Below are 5,000 nucleotides of genomic sequence, written 5' to 3'. Positions count from 1 at the left end.
TTGGTTAACCATTTCTCATGGCCGCAATTTGCCTGCCGTTCAGAGACCAAGTCCAATTGGTTAACCATTTCTCTTGAAAACACTTTGCCTCTCCGCCAGAGACTAAGTCCAATTGGTTAACCATTTCTCAGGAAAACGCTTTGCCTCTCTGCCAGAGACAAAGTCCAATTGGTTAACCATTTCTCTTGAAAACACTTTGCCTCTCTGCCAGAGACTAAGTCCAATTGGTTATCCATTTCTCGTGAAAACACTCTGCCTCTCTGCCAGAGACTAAGTCCAATTGGTTAACCATTTCTCAGGAAAACACTTTGCCTCTCTGCCAGAGACTAAGTCCAATTGGTTAACCATTTCTCGTGAAAACACTTTGTCTCTCCGCCAGAGACTAAGTCCAATTGGTTAATCATTTCTCAAGGCCACAATTTGCCTGCCGTTCAGAGACCAAGTCCAATTGGTTAACCATTTCTCTTGAAATCACTTTGCCTCTCTGCCAGAGACTAAGTCCAATTGGTTAACCATTTCTCTTGAAAACACTTTGCCTCTCTGCCAGAGACGAAGTCCATTTGGTTAACCATTTCTCTTGAAAACACTTTGTCTCTCCGCCAGAGACTAAGTCCAATTGGTTAGCCATTTCTCGTGAAAACACTTTGTCTCTCCGCCAGAGACTAAGTCCAATTGGTTAACCATTTCTCTGGAAAACACTTTGCCTCTCTGCCAGAGACGAAGTCCATTTGGTTAACCATTTCTCTTGAAAACACTTTGTCTCTCCGCCAGAGACTAAGTCCAATTGGTTAACCATTTCTCGTGAAAACACTTTGTCTCTCCGCCAGAGACTAAGTCCAATTGGTTAACCATTTCTCTGGAAAACACTTTGCCTCTCTGCCAGAGACTAAGTCCAATTGGTTAACCATTTCTCAGGAAAACACTTTGCCTCTCTGCCAGAGACTAAGTCCAATTGGTTAACCATTTCTCGTGAGAACACTTTGCCTCTCTGCCAGAGACTAAGTCCAATTGGTTCACCATTTCTCTTGAAAACACTTTGTCTCTCCGCCAGAGACTAAGTCCAATTGGTTAACCATTTCTCTGGAAAACACTTTGCCTCTCTGCCAGAGACTAAGTCCAATTGGTTAACCATTTCTCAGGAAAACACTTTGCCTCTCTGCCAGAGACTAAGTCCAATTGGTTAACCATTTCTCGTGAAAACACTTTGTCTCTCCGCCAGAGACTAAGTCCAATTGGTTAATCATTTCTCAAGGCCACAATTTGCCTGCCGTTCAGAGACCAAGTCCAATTGGTTAACCATTTCTCTTGAAATCACTTTGCCTCTCTGCCAGAGACTAAGTCCAATTGGTTAACCATTTCTCTTGAAAACACTTTGCCTCTCTGCCAGAGACTAAGTCCATTTGGTTAACCATTTCTCTTGAAAACACTTTGTCTCTCCGCCAGAGACTAAGTCCAATTGGTTAACCATTTCTCGTGAAAACACTTTGTCTCTCCGCCAGAGACTAAGTCCAATTGGTTAACCATTTCTCTGGAAAACACTTTGCCTCTCTGCCAGAGACTAAGTCCAATTGGTTAACCATTTCTCAGGAAAACACTTTGCCTCTCTGCCAGAGACTAAGTCCAATTGGTTAACCATTTCTCGTGAGAACACTTTGCCTCTCTGCCAGAGACTAAGTCCAATTGGTTCACCATTTCTCTTGAAAACACTTTGTCTCTCCGCCAGAGACTAAGTCCAATTGGTTAACCATTTCTCTGGAAAACACTTTGCCTCTCTGCCAGAGACTAAGTCCAATTGGTTAACCATTTCTCTTGAAAACACTTTGCCTCTCTGCCAGAGACTAAGTCCAATTGGTTAACCATTTCTCGTGAAAACACTTTGCCTCTCTGCCAGAGACTAAGTCCAATTGGTTAACCATTTCTCAGTGGCACACCGAGGGCAATCTGTAACGTCTCGCGGGCCCGGGGGCCCCTTTGCACGGCCTGCCAATGCAATCCGAGGCGCACTGTCCTTCGTTTGGTTAACCATTTCTCAGGGGCACACCGAGGGCACCCTGCACTGTCTCGCGGGCCCGGAGGCCACTTTGCACGGCCTGCCAATGCAATCCGAGGTGCTTCGCCCTTGGCCGCCTTCCCGGCCGGCTTCGGGACGTTTCGGGGGCTCTCACCGGGGCAAATCCGGTCCCCCGGGCGATTAGGAGGCCTCCCCGGGCAGGCCCGGGCTTCAGGCCGCCGCTTTTCCATCCCGGCCGAAAGAGGCGAAAAATGCCGAAAATGGCCAAAAATGGCCGCCGGCAGGGCCTGTCGGTCGGTTTGGCGGCAGCCTGGGTCGGTCCCTGCAGACCTGGAGGCTCGAGAAGGTTTTTGGCGATGTCGACCGATTCTCGATTTGCCACCTCCTACTATTCTGCAGGTACCCCGCCAACCTCCCCTGCCAACAATTCCAACCGTAAGGTCGGGCGGTAGTCCTACCGTCCAGGAGGCCCCAAAGCCCGCAAAACGCCATTTTGCCCTTTCCTCATCGGGACTTCCGAGGGGAACTCATTAACCAGCTCCAGGAGTGGCATGCCAGAAAATGCAACTTGACCCGTCGCCGGGCAGATTCGCTACTCTCTGCGGGAATACCCCCACCGGGTGCCGGGTAAAGGCCTCGGATCTGACCTCATGGACTTCCGTCTGTGCACGGATTTTGCTCTCGCGGGCCCAAGAGCCACTTTGCCCGGCCTGCCAATGCAACCCGAGGTCCATTGTCCTCATTGGTTAACCATTTCTCGTGAAAACACTTTGCCTCTCTGCCAGAGACGAAGTCCAATTGGTTAACCATTTCTCGTGAAAACACTTTGTCTCTCCGCCAGAGACTAAGTCCAATTGGTTAACCATTTCTCAGGGGCTCACCGAGGGCAATCTGTAACGTCTCGCGGGCCCGGGGGCCCCTTTGCACGGCCTGCCAATGCAATCCGAGGCGCACTGTCCTTCGTTTGGTTAACCATTTCTCAGGGGCACACCGAGGGCACCCTGCATTGTCTCGCGGGCCCGGAGGCCACTTTGCACGGCCTGCCAATGCAATCCGAGGTGCTTCGTCCTTGGCCGCCTTCCCGGCCGGCTTCGGGACGTTTCCGGGGCTCTCACCGGGGCAAATCCGGTCCCCCGGGCGATTAGGAGGCCTCCCCGGGCAGGCCCGGGCTTCAGGCCGCCGCTTTTCCATCCCGGCCGAAAGAGGCGAAAAATGCCGAAAATGGCCAAAAATGGCCGCCGGCAGGGCCTGTCGGTCGGTTTGGCGGCAGCCTGGGTCGGTCCCTGCAGACCTGGAGGCTCGAGAAGGTTTTTGGCGATGTCGACCGATTCTCGATTTGCCACCTCCTACTATTCTGCAGGTACCCCGCCAACCTCCCCTGCCGACAATTCCAACCGTAAGGTCGGGCGGTAGTCCTACCGACGAAGAGGCCCCAAAGCCCGCAAAACGCCATTTTGCCCTTTCCTCATCGGGACTTCCGAGGGGAACTCATGAACCAGCTCCAGGAGTGGCATGCCAGAAATTGCAACTTGACCCGTCGCCGGGCGCACTCGCTGCTCTTTGCGGGAATACCCCCACCGGGCGCCGGGTAAGAGCCTCGGATCTGACCTCATGGGCTTCCGTCCTCGCACGGATTTTGCTCTCCCGGGCCCAGGGGCCACTTTCCCCGGCCTTGCGAAGGCAATCGGAGGTGCTTCGCCCTCGAAACCGCCTTCCCGGCCGGCTTCGGGACGTTTCCGGGGCAAATCCGGTCCCGCGGGCGAAGGGGAGCCTTCCCCGGGCACGCCCGGGCTTCAGGCCGCCGCTTTCCGTGACCTACCGAAAGACGCGAAAAATGCCGAAAATGGCCAAAAATGGCCGCCCGGCACGGCCTCGCGGTCGGTTTGGGGGCAGCCTGGGTCGGTCCCTGCAGACCTGGAGGCTCGAGAAGGCACTTGGCGATGTCGACCGATTCTCGATTTGCCACCTCCTACTATTCTGCAGGTACCCCGCCAACCTCCCCAGCCAACAAATCGCAAATGCCGATCGGCGGGTGACCGTCCGGTAGTCATGCCGACGAAGAGGCACCTAGGCCCCGCAAACGCTTCCAAATCCGACCCCATCCCGGACCGGTTCTTTTTTAAAAAAGGCTCCCAGGATTCCGGATTTTTTCCTGCCGCACTCGGGACCACCCGACGGACACGAAACCGGGAACCTTTCCCCGGTCCGACCCTCCTCGGCCCGGCCAGCCGACGCCGAAGCGGCCGACTGGTTAATGATTTCACCCTGCTCCGACGTGACGCGTTTTCCAACCGCGCATGCGCGGCTCTGCCACCCGAACCGCCCCCTCACGTGGGGGCTCTGGGTCCGCCCCCCGGCAGCCATTTCCTCCTGCCGGTCCGTTATTTTACGCCGTTTTTCGCCCTCCAGCCCTGCCGGAATGCTGCCTGCTCGCTGGTTAACCATTTCGCTCCCTGCACTTCGGCTTCTGCCCTGCTGGGGAAGCCCGCTGCTGCCTCTAACCGTACTCACGGGCGGGCGGCTCTCCTGCGCGGCCTCCGGCCACGCCCCCTCACCTGGTTTGCTGGGAACCCGCCCCCGGCAGCCTGTTACTCGTGCCGGTTCGGTCTTATCGGCCCTTTTTGCACCTTCCCTGCCTGCTGGCATGCTTCGGCTCACCGGTCAACCGGTTCCCCGTTCTCCACTTAGACTTTTGAGCTGCGGGGCTGGTCTGCCGCGAACTGCACCCGTATTACGGGGCGGGCGGCTCTACTGCCCGTACGGCTGCCCTGCCTGTTAACTGGTTAACCGTTTCCCCGTCCACTACTTCGTCCCTGGACCTGCCGGTGTGTTCTGCAGCTAACTGCACCCGTATTACGGGGCGGGACGCTCCGCTTACCGGCCGGCTGCCATGCCTGCTTAACTGGTCAACCATTTACTCACATATACTTAGCCCCTGGAGCTGCTGGGCTGGTCGGCGACCTAACTGCACCCTTGTTGCCGGGAGGTC

This window comes from Cetorhinus maximus, unplaced genomic scaffold (assembly GCF_964194155.1).
Source record: "Cetorhinus maximus unplaced genomic scaffold, sCetMax3.hap1.1 HAP1_SCAFFOLD_1713, whole genome shotgun sequence".
In the NCBI taxonomy this organism is placed as follows: domain Eukaryota; kingdom Metazoa; phylum Chordata; class Chondrichthyes; order Lamniformes; family Cetorhinidae; genus Cetorhinus; species Cetorhinus maximus.
Note: the sequence above shows the minus strand (reverse complement) of the source record.